At 42.2% G+C, this 21,597-nt stretch overlaps 1 protein-coding gene across 2 annotated transcripts in view; it reads left to right on the forward strand.

Moving 5' to 3' along the window:
• The first annotated feature begins 965 nt into the window (after positions 1 to 965).
• The window catches only part of camkvl (CaM kinase-like vesicle-associated, like), a 37,118-nt gene continuing 16,486 nt past the window's right edge, over positions 966 to 21,597 (forward strand). For both annotated transcript variants that reach the window (XM_034589386.1, XM_034589387.1), the window contains exon 1: positions 966 to 1,178. The gene's annotated coding sequence lies outside the window, so the exon portion shown is untranslated. The remainder of the gene's footprint in view (positions 1,179 to 21,597) is intronic.

Consider the following 21,597-nt stretch of genomic DNA (forward strand, 5'->3'; position numbering starts at 1 on the left):
ACACACACACACACACACACACACACACACACAAACCCACTAACAAGCATGTGCACAACTAACCTCACAGGCTCATAGAAACCCAGTAGTTAGTTCCTGCGTCATTACAGTAGCCATCTGTCAGTATGCAGGCACACATACACCGACTTGGCCGTGTGTAGCCTATGTAGAACACACACACGCACACACACACACACACACACACACACACACACACACACACACACACACACACACACACACACACACACACACACACACACACACACACACACACAGGACTGTATGAGGCCACATTCCATCCACAACCACACGCATTAACCAATAAGGAAATACCTCCCTCCAGTGACCCTTCCTGTGACCTTCCAGGTTTCCACTCCCTTAATATTCCTTATTTCTTCTTCTCCTTTTCTCTTCTCCTCTCCCATCCTTCTCTCCATCCCTACCCACATGAATCGGTCTGTCTGCGTCTGCCAAAGACTGATGTCACTGACCACCATGTGTGCCTCCACTGTTTGTGTGTGTGTGTTTGTGTGTGTGTGACATGAAATGATGAACGCTGAGGTATAATCCCACGGTTTTAATCTCGACCATTCCCAATCCGCTGCCTGCACACACCGGACGGCCGGAGCAACTCAGACTCACAGAACAGACACTGAGTTAGTTGTGTGTTTAAACCTGTAAAGAGGTATTGTTGGTAGAGCTGGTGCAGGACACACACTTCACACACCTCAAGCAGTCTTTGATAATGATAATAATCTCATATTATTCAAAGATGCCCACCTGCTGTAGACACACACACACACACAGAGAGAGAGAGAGAGAGAGAGAGAGAGAGAGAGAGAGAGAGAGAGAGAGAGAGAGAGAGAGAGATTATTTATTTCTCATGGGTGGGAGACAGTGAGTGAGTGGGAGGGCGGGCGGCACTCAGAAACAAGCAAACTATAATTCTCACCGAAGAACAGACAGTCGTGCCAGAGCAGTGGCTGCGGTTACTTCACCTCTCTGACGCTCTCTGTACGTCAGCAAGTATTAGTATCATTGTCATATATCTTTCTTCTGCTTCTCCCACTTCGAGTCCAGGTACCAAGTAGGAGGACCAGAGTTTCCATTTATTTTGGATAGGGGGAGCTGCAAACACGCGCACCCACACTTCTCCGGAGCCGCGACAACTCAAGGTAAGTCAACTCTGCGGGTCGGTGCGTTCATTTCGCTTTTTTTTCATTCAATGAGGCTGATGCTGGTGGGAACGAGGGGTCGATTACAAAAGAGATAGAAGAGGTGTTTTCTGCCGCGCTGCCTCCATCACCGCTGCTGCTGCTGCTGCTGCTGAGGGTGATGCGCGCTGTGTGCGGCCGCCGTGCGTAAAAAGCAGCTGCGGCGAAAATCTCTTATCTCCGGCAGGAGCAGGATGAACAGGAGGCTGCTCATTGTGCCAAAATAAAGTTATAGTCAGGTACATGTAGGAACGGACTTGTTGAATTTAGGTGTTGTCAAATGAATGAGGGGTCGGCAGCAAAAGCAGTCACTGTTCATCCATGGAGCGATTTTAACGCACTTGGCAAACTTTGGAGGAGGTTATGTTTTCACCCCGTTTGTTTGTTTATTTGTTTGTTTGTTAATAGGATTGTGCAATAAAAAAAAAACTACTGGATGATTGAAACCTTAAGGATGCATGTAATGGTCAGAAGACCCAATACATTTAGGTGTGGATCCGGATCAGGGGGTGGATCCAGGATTTTCTTTTTCATTTTATTCAACATTGCCAGATAAGGCGGGTATTTGTTGTTTTTTACATTTTCTTTGATTTCAGAAAATTCATGAATCTTGATGAAAAAATCTGGCACATTTAGGGGACTGCTATGTGTGAAAACAGGGTCCTGGTTTAATAAGAGGACTGACCTACTGGGTGCTCCATTCCTATGCTTTTATTATGTCAAGGCTTTCCTTAGAAATAAAATGAATGTGCAGCGTTCACTCACAGAAGTGGCAGGTTTAGGTTTCATGATCATCACGTTTGCTCTTTCAAAGCCCCTCATCAACTGGAGTCATTTTGAAATCAAAGAGCCTCACAGTTGGTTCACACTGGAGAGTCATTTTGCAGCATTGAGAAGTTTTCCTCTGAGATTATCTGTCTGCACTCGTTGAGTCTTCCTTGAAGCAAAAGCAAGGCGTTTACCTTCCGGTCGTCGCACCTTCTCCACCTCTGTCTGACTCTGTGAAGCTGCTGCATCCAGCTTCAGCATCCCCACTTGTTAATTATGCATCAAACGCTCCAGAAGCACCAACCACTTTACTAGGTCAGCATAATGACTGTGGGGTTTATGAAGAACCAAGGCTGAAGCTCTTAGGCTTTAAATGGACTTTTGAAAGAACCGATAACACAATAAGGTCAAATGTTGGGAGAGAGAGAGAGAGAGAGAGAGAGAGAGAGAGAGGCAACAGTTCTGCTTCATGGTACAACAGCAGAGCACATACATAGCACTACACTAAAATCACGATTGAAGGTTTTTATAGCTACACATATATCAAAATTGATTGTGTGTTTATTAAAGCCACAGCAGAGAGTATCTCGTATTTCATTTTTGGTCAGTCCACCCATGGCCTCGTTAACTTGCTTTATATGAGCCCGTTCGATTTCACAAAGGGGGAGAGCAGAGACAACATCAGTGAAAATAAAGTGTGTTCAGGCGGCTGCTGCACCCCAGAGACGGACTAAAAGAGGTTACGGAGCTTAGAAAGTGAACAAAGTAGGAACAGAGGCTGGGGATGACACAAGGGGGGCAGACGAGAAAAACAAGTGGAAATATGTTTTCGCCCAAAAATATCTATCTATCTGTCTGTCTATCTATGCATCATCCATCCATCTGTCCTTTATCTATCTATCTATCTATCTATCTATCTATCTATCTATCTATCTATCTATCTATCTATCTATCTATCTATCTATCTATCTATCTATCTATCTTCTCACCCGTTCTTCCGTGCTGCTGTCGTATAATCCGACCTGTGTTTTATCTTTAAATTCTCTCGAGACCTCATTTAGAGTTTGTGGCCTCAGCCTAAAGGACAAAAGGCTTTCAAATCATGTGTCTGCCTTTTTTTTTCGTGTACCGCACTGTTCACGGCAAAAAAACAAAAAAAACCTCTGCTATCCTTTTTTCACTGGACAAGCTAGATAACTGACAGACCACAGACCGAGCACACAGTCAAACAAAGGTGGTTTCAGTGATTTGCAGCATGTATTTGTTCAGGTGTGCACAGACTTTATGTTTTGTCGTCACTAACTTTGTTGTTTTGTTTTTTTTTTGGGGGGGGGGGGGTTGAGAAAGGAGGATGCAGCTCAAGTTATACCCTGTATCCACACAGTTCAGTCTGCTGCCTTTTTAAAGAGCAGGATTCATTTTGGAGATTTCCAGCTGAGGGACCAACGATGATGCACTCATCAGTCAGAAACATTTGGGGAATGAAGTACATCAACGGGATGGATACATAAGAGACGAGTACATTTGTAAATCATCTCACAGAAAAATCTAACTTAGATGTAATGGCTTTATATGATCTGTGTGCTTGGTCGTGTCGTTTTGAAACTGTTGAGTGAAGCCTTTCGTACTTTATGTCTACATTTGCTTGGTTTGGTGCATGGTTAGATTTTGAACAGGAAGATCAACAAAAACAACAAACAAAAACACATATATAACAAAACTAGAAAGGAACTCAATAGAATGCAAACCTCCAGAGGCCCAACAGTCAGTCCCCTTAAACTCTACCAAGCCAATCCAAATTGCAGCACTCGGATATAAGTCTCCTAAATTTGCCTGATTCGGAAACCAGTTGTCAAAAGCAACTATGATGGTACTCTATGGAGCGCATACCTCCGCCAAGATATAATTTCCCTCATTGTCTGGATCTGCACCAAAAGTTAATAGGTTCTGTCTCAGCCCATATCCCATCCTTGCACTAAGTGTTCCGGAAATCCATTTAGTAGTTTTTGTGTAATCCTGTTCACAAACAAACAACCAAATGGACAGCAGTGAAGACGAACCAAGACTGGCACTCAGAGCACATACCTCCATCAAGGTTCCCAAATTGCACACACTCATAGATAGCAGTCCTCTAAATTCACCTGATTTTCTTTCATCAAGAGCAAAAAACAAATTCCTGGCCCTTTGTCAAAATCTGCACCAAAATGTGTTGGGTTCTTTCTTGACCCATGTCCCATTCTTCCACCCAGTGGTGGCAATCCTTTCAGTTGTTTTTGTGTAATGCTGCTAAAGAAAATAATTTTAAAAAATCCTAGATCTGCCCTTTTGTCTGGATACATCCAAAAATTCCTTGGATTATTTTTTGCCCATGTTCCCAAGTTTGATGGAAGTCCACGAAGCTTTTGATTAACACTGCTGACCAAAAACCAAACTAAATAACCAATCAACAAACAGACAGCGAAGATCACATATATATCGTAGCATAGGATATAATAAAACAATTCGCTTAGGTGTAAAGTTACTTTAAGACATGGGCCATAATTTATTTTCTACCTTTAGAAATACAAACATGTAAGAGATGAGGTTTCGGTGGAGGTATTCACTCTCCTCTGAATAACGCTGTTGAACAACTTGACCATCAATAAACAAGTTCTCCAGCTGACTTGCTTCTCAGTTTCATGTTGTTTTAATTTACGAACAGGTCTGTTCAACAAACAGGAAAACGCTGACACAGTTCTGTGGTCTCATAATAAAAGATCTATAAGAGCTCGGTTTCTATCCAAGTCCATGTCTGCCCCTGTTTTGAATGCAATTAAATGGAAGAGTGAGCGTTGATTGCTTTACACCGGACGCTCAACATCAGTGCTATTGATTATCAGACCACTTCGTCGAGGGTGATGAATGTTATTAAAACTCCGGTCAAACACAAATATGTTTCAGGTAATGCCTTTATGACAGAAACACCGAAGAAAGAAGGGAGTATGTGGAAGGGATGAGTGATGCTCATGTTTACAGTAACATTGGTGGTATCGATCAGCCCACATATTTCTCTGAGTTGACTCACTGCGGACTGAAAGGAGAGGGTGAAGGAAGGAGAGAGAGAGAGAGAGAGAGAGAGAGAGAGAGAGAGAGAGAGAGAGAGAGAGAGAGAGAGAGAGAGAGAGCAGCATTTCTTGTCCTGACCTGGCAGATAGGAGCCATGTTCACAGATTTATGATTTCACCAAAAGGAAACCTGATAGGATGGTTGTGTAGATGCTGGTGATGCGGGCATCAATATTCAGTAACTAATGGCATAATGGACGTTAATGGTGGATGAGAGTAAACGCCCTCTGATTCCCATGTTGTTGAAGGTGAACGTTTCCCACTGAGATTCTTCAGAGTAACAGGCTTCTGCTGCAATACGCGAACACAGTGTCCACAACCACAGAGAGTTTACAGCAGCGCGAGGATGGGTTGCAGATGGTGGTTGCAGGAGATTAAGTGTTGCATCGATCCAGCAGAATGACTTTTCGAACCCTGCGTGTGACGGAGAGTTCGCTCTAGACTATAGTTCACCTATTTGGCGGCCGGGAATGATTCTCACGTGGCCCAGGGGCTCGGAGGTATCGCTGTTGTTTGTCAAGGATTCGGAAAGGAAGGAAATCTGTATCACCCTGGCCCAAAAACATAAGGTGAAGGAGATAAACCAGAAGAACACGTAATGAGTACACTCTGAAACCAGCTAGAGTGTAAAGAAAATCCTCCTCCTGTAATTTACCACATGTGCCACCTATATTACATAAGGATGAGCTTCAGGATAAACTGCACACAGAGCATATGTTTGTTTGTTTACTCCTTAACTGAGTTTGGTGCCAGAGGTTTCTCCTGCCCTCCTTACTCATCTACTGCCTTCCTGCTCTCACACCCTCCCATCAACTCTCATCTGCTCCCTCTGTCCTCTACTGAACCCCCAACAACACGCTATCTATCTCTCTATCTCTCTATCTATCTATCTCTCTCTCTCTCTCTCTCTCTCTCTCTCTCTCTCTCTCTCTCTCTCTCTCTCTCTCTCTCTCTCTCTCTATCTATCTATCTATCTATCTATCTATCTATCTATCTATCTATCTATCCAACCATCCATCTATCCGTCTTACTAAAAAGATCACTTGTGTAATATAGTGTTTGCCATTTGAATGAATGAATGGATGAATGAAAATAAATAAATAAAACGATACGTGATGTCATGTTCACATCAACGAGTATGTAAATCAAAAAAGTTTTAAGTCGAGTAAAGTAAAAAACAGACAGCATATATATAAACTTATATAAATGTAAATCTCTCACGTGATATATAATTGTAGCACATTGTCTTAGAAAACAGAAATGGCTGCTTACTTCACCAAATGCACCTTATTAAGATCCCCATTATACTGTATTTAGCCTATACCTCTTATCCTTTAAAGGGGCTCGAGCCAATTCCAGCTGGGCAAGAGGCTCATCAGTGTATCGCAGGGCCATTAAATCATTCACACTCACATTCTCACCTTTTGTCAAATTTAGGATCTCTTATTAACATGAATTCCAATCTGCATGTCTTTGGACTGTGGGAGGAAGACGGAGCACCTGGAGAAAAACCTCACAGACACAGGGAGAACATGCAAACATCACAAAAAGACTAGACACTCATGTCTAGAAGCAAAGTTTAGATCTATAAAAAATGATGATGTAACCCAGAGAAAAATGTCTAGCATCTACCATCTTGATGACAAACATCATGGTCTCACAGATGGACTATAGGGACACTCAGCACAGGGAGAAATGAATGCGCAATAAAAACTGGCTATAGCCACAGCAGCAGGAAGGAAGACATATTCTCTAATATAATCTTTAAAGCTGCAGCATCTCTATCGGCACCTTTTGTTTCAGTCGCACCAACAGCAAACCAAATTCTAACAATTCAGCCAGTGAAAGCTTGTTACCTGCAGAGCTAGCACCAGTTAGCGTAGTCGCTGATAATGAGTTTCATAGTTTGTTGAAATGAAAGAAACAATCAGCAAATTACTGAATCAACAAAAGGCAGCTCATTTTTAATACAGCAGTTTTTAATACATTAGCTTATAAATACTACTACACAACATATAGCCATTGTATTGCTGTATTGTCATACGAGGCTACCATAGCATGTTTTTTCGGTCGTTGAATATTGCTGGTATTACATAAAACAGCATTAGCCCACAGTTAAAACCACACAACCTACAAAACATTTACAATGGCAGTAATCCCAGATTCGGGTCACTGCCAAAACGCAAGCGACTGATCCCGCAGCCAGAGATCTGTTCATCAAATTTCAGCCAAATTCACCCGTAACTTTCTGAAATATTTCTGCAGAGAGAGGGACAAAGAGAGGAGAGAACACATGCACCCACCAATCTCACTGGCAGAGGTAATGAAAGAAGTGAAGCATGTGTTACTACACTAACACACACACATCAGCTACTTCCTCACAAACACACACACACACTGAGACAAGAAATAAAAGGAAACTATTGATGTATAAAGTATAAAGTCTTATTAATGTCTGGTATCTACAAGTATATTGAGAGTTTAGAATTTAGATAAGAAAACTAGAAGAGCACTCAGGGAACACATATTTCTTTCAAGGCCAAACATTCACCAAAAACCACATATCATTTTACTAGATAGAGATTATTGAATGTGTTGAAAAATGCAATGTTAAAGAAAGAGAAAACAGAGAACCTGGACCTACATCCGCAGCAAAATTTAATGGGTTGTATTTTAATGGTAGTTATTGTACAATCCCGCTGACTAACAAACAAACATAAGCAGGCAAGACCATATCTTCCTTGTCGGAGGTATTTAATAAAAAAATGAATTTTTTAGTGTTAGTCTGAATTCTGAAACATTTAATTCAATTAAACTGGTTATCAACAGCCTGAATATGGTTGATGGGTGATATGATTACCTGTGACTCACCTGTGTATAGGTGCAGATGGTGTGGCGTGATCCCACTGGGTTCCTCCAGCTCTGGCAGTCGATAAGTAGGTCATCGATTTGTCCGCCGTCAGGTCCGATCATGCAGAGCAGTTTTCTGACCGTGCACACGTTCAATCTAATTGTTTCACCTGAAAAGCCAACTGGAGTAATAAATGTAGTTTCAGTTATTGAAAATATTACTTCTCCATTTGTGCATTTCTCACTCAACCTCCCTTAGCCCTTACACGATTACTTGCCTGCACATTTTGTTTTAGAGGAGAGTGAAGAGAAAAAGCAAATGTCAGTGAAATCCCCGCAATTCTGCTTTCGTTCCACTTGAAAGGTTGTTGCACGAGAAATAAATAGCACGCTGTAAAGACTTCTTTCATTTCCTCTCGCCGTTTGCGTGTTCAGATGTACAGTATATAGATTCATTTTGAATTCATGCAGTCTGTTCATTTCACCTCAGGTGATAGCAACACATCCATTTTACGCTGAATCTCTTCATCAGCATGTCAAAAGTTAACTCAAAATTACCTTGACAGCCGGATAAGAAAACATAGCTATTGATTGCTGACCTTTGCTCAGCGGTGTCGGACTTCGTCTATGAAAACCTACCAAGTATAAGAGTAGAAAAGACAGGTGACGTAATCTTCCGATCCAACTCCCGGAGTTCGGAAGCCACTTAATCGCTCGGATGAAAGAAGTGTTTTTCTGCGTTTTGTTGTAGGATACTGAATTAACTAGTATTCAAGGCCTTGTAAATACATATGTGGCGAGAAACAATGAATTAGTAATGAGCTATCCTATTCCCATGGCTGTCTTATGTTAGAGGGAAGAGAGGGAGGGAGATTGGAAGCGACAGAGAAACAGGGATAAACGGAGAGATGGAAGGGAAAAGAGCGATGGAGATAGAGACAGAAAGCGTGTGCTTTCTATCTTATTTTTTCCGCATTCCTTCCAGCTTCATCTCTCAGCCTCTTTTTCTCTCTCTCTCTCTCTCTCCTTTTGGCCCATCTCGCACATCTTTTCTCCACCTCTTCTAATCTATCATTAGACTGTTGTGCGACCGACTGCAGTGGCTTAGAGAGGAATTAGGAACAGAGAAAGAAGACGGTGAAACCAGACTGCCAGAGTTTGACTTCCTCCAAATGCCCCCTGGAGACCAAGCGGCATACGCTAACACACTTCCATCTGATTTCTTTTTTTCCTCGTGCGGGTTCACACTGAACAGGGTTGAACTGGAAGCGCATATATAGGCTGTCCAGAATCAGTCTTTCTTTGAGTTCAGCAAAAGAAAAAGTGTTGAAACTGGGGTAAAATCTGGGCCAGCAGAGCTAGGACACAGAGCACAAGTGATGGAATGTAATGATGATGAGAAACAAAAAATAGAAGCACAAAGGAAACTATAACTTAAGTGTAGCGATCACTTGTTATTGCTTGCTCGTTATATATGTCATTGGGATTCATAATTTGTTCTTCCTCCTCCAGCCCCGGCTATATCGCCCCTTACATAACACCCCAAGCTGTTGTAAAGATGGATCCAACAAGCCATTGCTTTATCAGTCCTTCAACTGTGGCTCCCCATCCGATCATATTGTCGTCTGCCAAGACTACAACCCCTCATCTTCTGTTTGACAGTCCCCTGAATAGTGATATACTGTAGCTAAGGCAAGCTACGGAAGGGCTGCTGCTTTTTTAATTGAAAAAAATGTGTTAGGGAGTTTGCACCAGAAGAAATGTTCAGGGAGACGGCAAAGACAATTAGAAAATGATGATCATACAAACTCAGGGAAGTAAGATACATTTGAAGTGCTTTCATTGCTCTTGTGGGGGAAAGTGTCAAGCGTCTCGACTTCCTCGACTCAAGAGATGACTCTTGTTGTGTCTCAATTCAGGGACTGCATCCTTCAGAGAACGAGGTCGACCTTGCCTCCTTTGTGGGCCACAACTGAAATGAGATGGTCGGGCCTACAGAGGATTTCAGTGATTGGCGTCACCAGCTCATCCCGCTGTTGCTTAGCGACAGGGCCAATAGTTTGACATGACGGGAACGTTTTAATACCCCTGGGTTTTTTAACATGTGTGTTGTTGAGTTGAAGTGTGATATTAAAGCATTGGGTGTCTTGTCGCTTGCTGGCATCATTACCTCCTTGAAAAACACTTTTTCATCAAAGCACGATGAATCCTGGAATACGTTGGGCCTGGAAGGATCCACCTGTAGGAGCCTTCAGTTCTCAGGGATGGAAGGACGCGTTTCCCGGCCGCGTTCAAAGGAGCCTTCAAAATGAGATTGTCCAGTGGCACCTCTGTGATGCAATTAACTAGTCTTCAAATGCAGCCTCAGAAGGATGCGGCCCCTGAATTGAGACACAGCTCTTCTAGTCTTTACTATTGTGATGCTGCTTTGCTTTGAGGCAGAAATAGGAATCAGGATGAGTTTCTGGGCTTCAGAGTTCAGCAGCTGAAACCCGCTGTCCGCTCAGCCACAGAGAGGAGGAGATATAGGAGGGAGAAGAAAAGAGGTCAGAACTGATCCGGATTTATTGGCTCAGCTGGTCATAAAGGAGGCTTTATCATCACATTGCATTATGCACTGCCAAGATCTCTGCTATAGCTACAGGTGAAAGATGACTGCTGTGCCGATGCAGATTCGCTCAGTCTCTCTGTCTCCCAGGATGGATGAGTTTAATACTGAGGTGGTTAGAAACGCATGCAGGCAGATTTCCTCACTGAAGTGCATTCTTTATACTCTGACTCCTGGAATAAAGATGCCCCCCCCTCCTCCTCCCGTCCCCCCACATTTCCTCTTTCTTCTCCTTCTCCTTTTCTCGCTTTGCTTCATTACTTCATCCTCCCCATTTATTGCTTTCATGCAGCCATCTAAGAGACAAGCAGATAGAGAGAGATATTGACGCCATTAGATGTGCATTAAACCAGATGCTCATGAACACTACGATATCGATTGTTTTGTTGGTCTCATTCATTCATGAAATAACTCACAAGTTTACAAGTTCATTGATGACAAATTGGCCCTGTTCCAATGGGCAGAGTGCATCGTTTGTGCTCTTAGTATAACAGTATAATGACAATATATACATGTCTACACAGTGGTGTGCACATGTATAATTCAATATATCAATATGCTTGATGGATAATCGGGTCATAAAATTCTCAAACCCTGAAAAATAGAGACTGGCTTGCCTTTGTAGAGACATGGCACTGAGAGGTTTGGAGACAAGGGGCAGTGGGGGAGCAGGACTGTGTGGGGATTGGTGGAGATAACCACTCTTGTCCACCTCATCAAAAAAAAGAGCCAGAAAAGCAATGTCAAAAAAAGAAATGTCGAGAAATGCATCGAAATGGGAGAAAAGCTAGAGCATGCTCTGCCTTTGCTCTGACCTGGTTCCAGTTAATCCGCCTACTTTACACGATGAACATTACCTCCACACTGTATTTATAGAGCCTTTCGCTGTGTGTTATTGTGCGTAAGCCGCTGTGTATATGAATGTAATTTTTTATATGTAGCCCTGATTGTAGAGCGAGTGCCGTTAGTCTGTGTCATACAGGGACAGGGGGTCTAAAATCACCGTAAGTTAAAAAAAGTACCCACGTTTAAACCCCTCTATGCAACACGCTACAATCCTTGAGGCAGAATTTTAGAATCATTGGGGAAACATTATATGAATCAGTTCCTCTGATAAAGCACAGGATGTTTTTTCCAAAGAAAGCTTGAATTTGATATAGCTAAGAATATTTCCACTGTCTCAAATGTACAATGTCTGTATTCACTGTACAATATAAAACATACTCAGCTTTAAAGAGAGGGGATGCTTTCAGACATGCTGGCTGGATCGACAGTTGTCTATAGGCCATATTCAGGCTGAGTTTGGGTCTACATGGAAAAACACAGCTCTCTCGTTCCTTTGAATGAAGCCAGTCCAGCAATGCACAGGATCATGGTAACGGCAGTACAATGCTACATCATCCAGCAAAGCGCTGTTTTGGACAATTACATGCTAACACACATAGTTGGTGAATTACAAAACAAAGTATTTCTGCTGTTAACGTGTAACCGTCAGAAGGAAAATCTAAATAAATGCAGCTTTGATTCTGTATCTGAGTATTACTGTTGCATGTATCTGTTCTCAGATCAGATTTCATTGCCTCATCTGTGTGCCTCCACCAGGGCACCCCACCTGTATGTTGTTTCAAAACAGCGCTGTTAGCAGCGTGAATGCCCTCTTAGCCTTCTCACCTGCGGCACTTTTGTCTAAACTCTGCTCTGCACTGAATCCTCTCTTTTCAACCCTGTCTCATAAAATATTTATTCAAAGTTGTCAGATAGGAGGAGAAGTTTGTGCCAATCATTCCCAAAGCTGCTGAGATATTTAAGTCCAAAAACAAAGTGGCTGACTGACTGACCGATAATTCCATCCCTAGAGCTGCTAGTGATGCTGCTAATTGTGTTACTTATGTCTTAAAGATGACAAGACAATACATTGACTTTTTCTCTGTCTCCCCCAGTTTGAGTGGCATTATATCTCTGATTTCAATGCCCCATGTTTCACTGTATTTGCCCAGGCACCTTCCCCAGCCACCGTCCTGTGACTATATTTGTGGTATAGTGATGTTATAGTTACTGAATTGGAAAAATCATTATGAACACAATGTAGACAACATTAGTACATTAGGATACATTCTCACAGTAGGCTCAAGTGGCCCAAATCCAACGTTTTTGGCTCATATGTAAAAAAATGTCAAGACAGTCACATGGAACCTGGTCTTTTCCATATCAGTTTGGGTCACCTCAGGACGGATGCATTCGACCTTGACGATGTGTCCCAATACCGTGCAGGCAGGTGTAACTTGGTCAATAAAAACATGGAAGACAGCAGCGACAGAGGTTGTCAGTGGTAGGACAGTGAGGTGTTAGACCTTTTACGTATTTGGGGTGAAAACATCAATGTACAAACAGGGCCACAAAGAATGTGGCTGCAATGTCAAAGGAGTCTGAAAGCTAAGTTCAAGGAAGACAAAGATTCAAACAAACGCTGTAGTCAGCTCACCCGTCCGTTTTACAATGAGCGTGACCATTTTTAGGGTGATAAACCAAGCTGTTAGCCACTTGATGGTTAAAGGGTTAGGGTTAGGGTTAGGGTTAGGCCTGTAAACTCCAAGGAGTGGAACATCTTCTGCTCGCAGCCACCAATTAATGATAACAAGACGGGTAAGTTAACTAGCTACCTGATTATTCTTTAAACATATAAGTTACCCAGTTTCCAAATATCGGATTTACTTGCTTGAGGATTTGCAAGCGGTAAAAGACCACAGACACACTTTTGTCTCCCAAAAGGAATAAGGACAGTCAAAAGACCCCGCAAAAATCTGATTTTGTATTATTTGATAAGCAGATGCGGTTTTCCCTTTCACTAAAACCCAGTTGAGAAATCTACACGCTCACCTCCAGCGAGCTCCACAGGTACACTGGATGCTATAAGGTGTGAGCAGTATACCCACACACTGTTTAAAAATAGAGAGGGCCCTGACAGTCCTACACGAAGATTCACAGCAGAGACCTCTCCATTGAATTGGTCTCAAGCCTTATGACTCTTATCCAAAACTTCAATCACTGCTCCTTTCTCCTCCTCTTCCTCCCTTCTCTTCCGCTCCCGTCTCTCTCTCCAGGGACGGGGTTTTGCTGCTATAAGTCTTCTATCACACTGAATATTTCACAGAAGTACTCTCTCTCTCTCTCTCTCTCTCTCTCTCTCTCTCTCTCTCTCTCTCTCTCTCTCTCTCTCTCTTGCACACATACACACACTGCTGACTTTCTCAGAGAAGTGTTCTCACTTTCATCCCCCTGCGTTCTTCACATCTGACATCTTCCATGCTTTGTCTCCATCTTTCATTCTTCCCTTTCCTTGTCAACTTCATCTCAATCTTATTTTCTCCTCTGAACGTTACTCTTCGTCTGGCACCAGTACTCACCCCTCACTCCTCTTCACTTTCCTCTCTCCTTCTCAATCATTCTCACCCTATACCAAACCTGCTGCTTCCTTTCCCATTTCTAACTCCCGTCTCCTAACAATGATTTCTGGCATCTCCTATTATGACTATTCTAGGAATAAATTTAGAATACATAGTTCTTAAAAAGATTTAGTACCTTGTAATCAATACTCCATTATTCTTCTGCAGCATAAATGACAAAACTGTTGTCGGGTCAGTGCAGTGGAGCTCACCAAAGTATATAAATAATCAGACATGTTCTTCTTACTTTTAATATTGGCCCATTGTTATTGTCAGTACATCAGTGAAGGAATTTTATTCCTCCATGAATTATTTATGTGGTATGCACAAGAAGTCTGTTTAATAGCCTTATTGTGTGTGTGAGTGTGTGTGTGTGTGTGTGTGTGTGTGTGTGTGTGTGTGTGTGTGTGTGTGTGTGTGTGTGTGTGTGTGTGTGTGTGTGTGTGTGTCGTTGAGTTTTTAATAATGTGCGTTACATCTCAAAAATGAGATTTTTCATTAGTTAGTCAGCACTTGCTTTCTGCTTGTGTTTTCCAATGCCTCTGAGGGTCTGATCCATTCACGGATCATAATCACTCCTCACAATTCTAGAGGCATTAATTCATCAAGTCATTTGGAGGCGTCTCTCACAGAGAACAGGTGACGCCCCGACCACAAAGACCGGACGATGAACTTCAGCTCATTGTGACGGCATGTGTACAAATCAGACATTTGATAACTGGAACACAATACAGATGGAGACATTTGAAATGAAGTCCCATTTGAATGCAGACTATAGATTATCCATTCTTGTGGCGGTGTTTGCACTGATTTATAAAGGTTATGTGAAAGTTAGAGTCCTTTATAACTTGTGCTAATATTGTTTTGTCTGCACTCTCAGAGTCAAAATGAAAGTCAAGACAATGTTGGTTGTGAATTCAGAATAGAAATAAGGTTCGGATATCTCTTTAGCAAAATCTTTTTAGTATGATACTTTCCCCAGCAGCAGTGTCATCTTGTCTTAGCACCTCAGGGTTCACAACTAGCCTTTTTGGGTCCGGACCCTCGGACTCCAGTTTAGTCCGAACCAAAATCACTAGTGTGAAAGGGGCCTCGGATGGACCGAAAAAAGGGGCGAAAGAAATCATGATTTGGATCGTTTGCAGTTTGAAAACACCTTTTTTGATTCTACCGACTTTTGCACCGAGAAGTTAAGACAGCATTAAACAATAGAAGAAGAAAAAGAAGCAGAATCACGACGTAAGATTGCTTGTAAGCTTCTCTTCTGACAATATAATGTTTTAACGACGACTAAAATCATTTTGCTGGTCGTAAAACCATTATGATATCACAGTGCCAACAAAAGTCACCAGTTCATTCATTTTTCAATGCACTTTATTCAAAAAAGTTAGAATATACACCAATATCATACCTCGCTACCTCGCTCTACATACTGTGACAGATGCCTTTCAGCCATGACTCAGTGGACGAAGGGTTTGGACTCATTGACAAGAAGCCGTGATGGATAAACCACTAGTACAAACAAAGTAATTCTCTGACCTGTGTGTGTTGACGTGCCATCTCTGTGTTATCACTTGTGTACATTGCTGACGTGCTCAAAACAAAGGGTTGTAATATGGCAGCGGATGAGAACAAACATTCCTCCATCGCACTCGTCTTCCTTCCTGCTGCTTCTCTCTCTCTCTCTTTTTGTCCATTATCCTATAACCTTCCCCCTCTCCGTCTCTCCCACTCTAACTTTCCCATGAGACCAAATGACCTGATTTTCATCTTAAGACTTGTGCTTGAGCAGACTTGCTCTCATCTCACACACACACACACACATACATACACACACATACACACACAGGCACACTTGGTGAGTAAAAAAGTACAATTTGTGAAAGATGTTGTTGCAAGTTATGAATATCTCTGTAAATGTTTCTAATTTAACAAAAGTGTGGCATTTGCTCTGACTTCCCACAGTCTGTTACAGACGATTATCCACTGTGATGTGATATCTCTTCTTCTATTATATATGTACAAGTGGGTATGATGGTACAGCTGTGCCCTCGTTCTCCGTGTCCTTTGGAACAGAAATGTGTGTGTGTGTGTGTGTGTGTGTGTGTGTGTGTCTGTGTGTGTGTGTGTGTGTGTGAGGCCGAAGCCTTCAGGGTTCACAGCACTGCAGATGTGACATGGTAAAGCAGAAGTAACCATCTCTCACAAATTGACAATGTAAAATCTCAGTCAGCCAGTGCTGACCTTTCAGACAACCCCAAACCAAAAGCTATACTCAATGGAGAGATTAGATAAGGAGCAGCTAAATTATGCTCAAAGGAAAAAAGGAAAACTGCAGAATTGTGTTTGAGGCTGTTTTGGGTTTTATGAAAAACTTTTAAAATTCAATTATCCATCAGCCTTGGGTTCAGACTCAATTTGCAGAGCATGGATTTCTTCTTTCCACCGGTGAATCAGTGACTGTTTTCAAGGATTTTAATAAGAAAACATAATGCAGAATACTTCCTGTTATTCGATTCGACCATTTATCCAGGCAGGTCATATGAAAACAAATGGAAATGGATTTTAATTCAAAAGTTAAAATTTTACCACACAATAAAATACGGATTTTCTGTGCCAAAATTGTTACTGGAATGAAATTAAGCCCCTCAACCTGAAACCTAAAAAGTCGACCCGACAGTCTGCACTCGGTACAAGAGGAAACAAAGTCATCGGGATGGAGTCACATATTACCCGCTGAATATTTGTATCGAAAGGAAGTTTGCCTCTGTACAGTCAATAAGAATCTCTGCACAGCTGAATGAGAGACACAGTGTTGAAGGACAAGCAGGAACAGACAGAAACACAATACAACTTCTGCACGCCGTCAAACGAAGGGGAGACCGACAGACTGAACAAGAGGAGGCAGTGAAGAGACGGGGAAACAGAGGGTGGAGTTGTGGTGTGACAGGGTGTCAGGGGCTGTGAAAGATTGTGTGTGTGTTAGATTGTGTGCGCATCTAAAAGTGTCTCTCCCCATTTCACTCTGTCTTTGGCTTTGTTTACACGCGTGTCTGTGTGCGTCTGTGTGTGCATCTGTGTGTGCATGCAGACTGAGGTGTGGATTGCGCCTCTCAATTGAAGTCTGGGCTTTTTGGAGAGCCACTCTGTGCGGTGTGTCTAAAGGCCATGTTTGGTTACAAAAGGAATGAATTAATGCAGTCGTGATCAATGGATTTGCACACGCGCACATTTACATGAGCACACACACACACACACACACACACACACATACACACACACACACACGCACACACACACACACACACACACACACACACACACACATATGTATGCTAGGGAAGGTTTTAAAGTTTAATTTATTCTCCATAGAGGACAAATCTGACAATGAGGGCAGTGGCTTAAAACATGTATGTGTGCGTTTGTAGGTGTGTATGTGAGTCTCTGTGTGTAGGTGGATCGTGGGAAGGTGCATTAGTGGGTCTCTGTGTGTTTGACAGAGTGAACAGGTGTGGTTGTGTGTGTGTGAGTGTGTAAGAGAGAGAGAGAGAGAGAGAGAGAGAGAGAGAGAGAGAAAACTTTCTCTTCTCTCGATCATCCAAAAGAGGATAAATGAAACCAAAAGTGCCCCCCCACACACACTCACACTCACACACATTAAGCTGATTGTTAAAGGTAGCAGCCGTGAGTTGCATTTGAAGTCTTTGATACATTGTGCGTTTCCCTAGTACGTGAATGTGTTTATGTGCAGACACACAGACACACACAAACACACACTGACTCTTCAACCTGGTGCTGCACACTTCTCTAGAGGACACTGCTTGACAGAGAATGTTGTTCCTCTTCACTGACCCTCTCTCTCACAAACACACATGTACAGTGTAATACACTCAGACACACACACAGACACACACACACACAGACACACACACACACACACACACACACACACACACACACACACACACACACACACACACACACACATAGGCACAGGCTTCAGTTTTCCACTTTTGTTCCTCTGAGTATTACAGCAACACCTGAATGCTTCAGATTTCTGAAACATTATAAACAACTTCCGTCCTTCCTCCATCTTTTATGTTCCATCTCTCATGTCCATCATTTATGTTGCATTCTGTGAGGTTGCACGTGTGTCGGAGCTGACACGAGCCGTTTAATTCAGTGCTTTCATGTTTGCCACGTGAGCCATGTGCAACTACGCTCATGTCTGCCTGGCATGGCAATTTTTTCTGCACCACAAACTTTTTGCATGAAGTCTGTCTCTCCCGACCTGCATGCATTAAGTGAAGTGCGTAATATAGTTTTGTTTTTGTTACCCGTGAACACTGTGTAGTAAACGCGCTCATAATAGAGAGTTGTGAAGTAGAGCAGCTGTCATTTCTTGTGCCTAACTGTGCTGCTAATAAAAAAAACACAGGAGGAAGAGGATTCATTGTGGTGTAGTGATAAAGAATTAGCAAATCGCAGCCACATCATCTGATTATCATCTGTAGCCGCAGGGTAAGGATTACTCTCTGCCTTTATATGTGCTGTAATTATATCAACAACCATTAACACAAAACATGAAATTCAACCGCACGCATGGTTGAGCCCATTTCAGTGACAGAGTTGGAAATTCTGCTTAGATCTCTAAACTTTGACTATCCGTTCTGAAAAATCAAAGGAAAATATAATAAAAAAAAACAATCACAATATTACACATCCCATTAATATTCAGTGATCTGTTTTCAAATGACTGTACAAGTGTGAAACAATGATTTTTTATGATGTTGTCTGAGGGTAATCATCATTCATGGGCTGATCCACTGAGGTTTTCCATCGATCTCAGTTTTGTATGTGTTTTTGCACCAAAAAAAAAAACCCGATAACAGAGGAAACTGGCGGCAACGACAACGCTTCGCTTGCGAGGAGACGTACTTTGGCTATGCTAGTATAGGATTGACAAGCTGACAATTACTGTGTACATCAGCATTTTCAAAAAGCTCCTTTCCCTCATCTCATTACAGAGCGCTGGCAATTTCAAATCAACAAAATCCACATGGGAGAACATTTCTGAAAATCCCAGTTTCCAGGAAGAGAAGATGTCAGATTAGCGGGAATAGAAAAATTGAAATGAAGAGAAAAACCTCTGTTTTCAATCTCATCTACACTATAGGGAACATAGTCAAAGGAAAAGACAAATAAAGAAGAGGCTGCAGCAGGAGACAGCACAAAGCTGCTCCAGTCAGAGGTATAAACTCGGATCATTTAACATTTCAGCAGGACGCAAGTGAGCAGAGCTATTATACAGTAAACGTGTGATTACATAAGAATACAAACAATGCAGCATATTGATTGTTAATTTCATTAAATTCACTGTTGTACACGGGCACTATTTATACTCTATGTCCTTGCTACATGCAGAAGTGATATTCCCCGAAGGCGTTGTTTGGTTCATATACCAGATGTGGACACAAGAAGTGTAATACTTGCACAGAGTTTTACAATACAGTGTAATAGCCCTTCTATTTTACTTCAGTGCCCACAAGATAAATCCTCCACAACCTCCAAAAATGAATCTTACATTTTACGTGTGGGGTTTTGGTTCTGGATGAGATTACATTCACTACCTATTTGTGTTGAGTAGTAGTATCGGATACTAGTGAACTGTTTATCAACGGATCGTAATGATAAGCACAATGTAATAGAAAGTGTTAGTTCCACTATATAGAAGTTAGCTGAAGTGTCATGAAATGCACAGACAGTCATGGTTCCCAGAGGATATTTACAGGATGGATTGCAACACACTGAAATCCATCATTTTAAAGTAAAATATCTCGACACATTATAAATACAAATATCCTTGTTGAAAATATTAGCATGTTACCATTATTGTGAGCATGCAAATATGCTAATGTTAGCATTCACCTTAGGCCAGCCCGCTGACTGTAAATAAAGATGGAGGTCATAAACCCCACCCTCTCCATGTTAGCTTATTGGACATGGACCAAACCAAAAAATCAGAGTACACATTTAATTATTGTTTCCAATTTCTGTCGCTTTAGGTTTCTCTTATCACACATGTGTTCAGCTAATTGACATGATTGACAGCTGAGCTCGACTTGTGATTGGTTAAGCAGGTGTATGGACGGGACCTCAGCTCCTCACCACGATGATTTCCGAGAAATTTTGGCTTCATGTTTGCAGAAGGAACTGTTGAATTTTCCGTCTTTATATACATTCTTTGGGCTAGCCTTTTGTAACGCCTCACCGAGAAGCTATGGCTGGTGACTCTCAGTAATCTTCATTCAGTGCGAGGTTCAGACAGACAAGACAGGAAAACATTAAATCAGCACAACTTAGCAGGCACATGCTTCTGTTCATTTACACTCAGTCCCTTAGGACAGAGAAATGAAGCTAAATGTGTAAATGCAGCTCCCTGTTTTATGCAATAAATGTGTATATGTGTGGTTGTCTTCTTTTTTCTTCCTGCTTATGATCCTCTCATCTCCTTGGTACCTTGAAGAGGAGATTTTGTACATCTGAATATGTATCCAATTCATACACACAGTCTCAGATTTAGTCAAAAAGTTTACATTAACATACACTTTGTTACAAGAAGCACACACTTTCGTTCAGTCTGTATACTGTATACGTTTGTGTGTGTGTGTGTGTGTGTGTGTGTGTGTGTGTGTGTGTGTGTGTGTGTGTGTGTGTGTGTGTGTGTGTGTGTGTGTGTGTGTGTGTGTGTGTGTGTGTTGGGGGGGGGGGGGGGCATGCAGGTCTTGCCTCAGGCTATTCTGGTGTCAGAAAGTGCAAGCCTGTCAGCCAGATATTGCATCATTCTATGTATACTCCAGCCCGGCTCCAGACACACACACACACACACACACACACACACACACAGTTGTCTCAAAAAGGTGCCCATGGCCCATCTCCCTGAGGACACACTTACTGTGCAAGACCTGAACAGATCCCCTCTTCTAATGAGGGGACAGGAAACAGAAGACAGACAGTGGTGTAAAGTTTAGAAACAGATGAATCCTCTCGTTCAGAAGGCAATAGTGCATATTCATGTGCTGTGTTTGCATGTGTGTGTGTCTGTATAAGTGTGTGTGTGTGTGTGTGTGTGTGTGTGTGTGTGTGTGTGTGTGTGTGTGTGTGTGTGTGTGTGTGTGTGTGTGTGTGTGTGTGAATTATGTGGATTTTTGTATGTGTCTGCATTTGGAAGTGGGTTCCTCTCTCTGGGCAGATGTGAGGAATTTTCATTAGAGCATTTCCTTATTAAGCCCGTTTCTGGCCTTGTGTATGCCTTGCGGTCATACACACACACACACACACACACACACACACACACACACACACACACACACACAGACACACACACACTCTCTCTGTCTCTTTGCTTTATACACACAAGCACACAAGCGCTCTGTGAGCAATATGGGAATTAGTGTTTATAACAAGCTTGGAGAAGACCCCATACTGGGAATTCAAAAAGCAAATGTAATGCGTATTGATGCGGCACTCTTATATTAGCTATTAAGTTATATGGTATCCATACATGCGTATCCCGTAATGCTGTTAGTTTTGTGTGTGCGCATTTA

The sequence above is a fragment of the Hippoglossus hippoglossus genome, chromosome 7 (assembly GCF_009819705.1).
Source record: "Hippoglossus hippoglossus isolate fHipHip1 chromosome 7, fHipHip1.pri, whole genome shotgun sequence".
In the NCBI taxonomy this organism is placed as follows: Eukaryota; Metazoa; Chordata; class Actinopteri; order Pleuronectiformes; family Pleuronectidae; genus Hippoglossus; species Hippoglossus hippoglossus.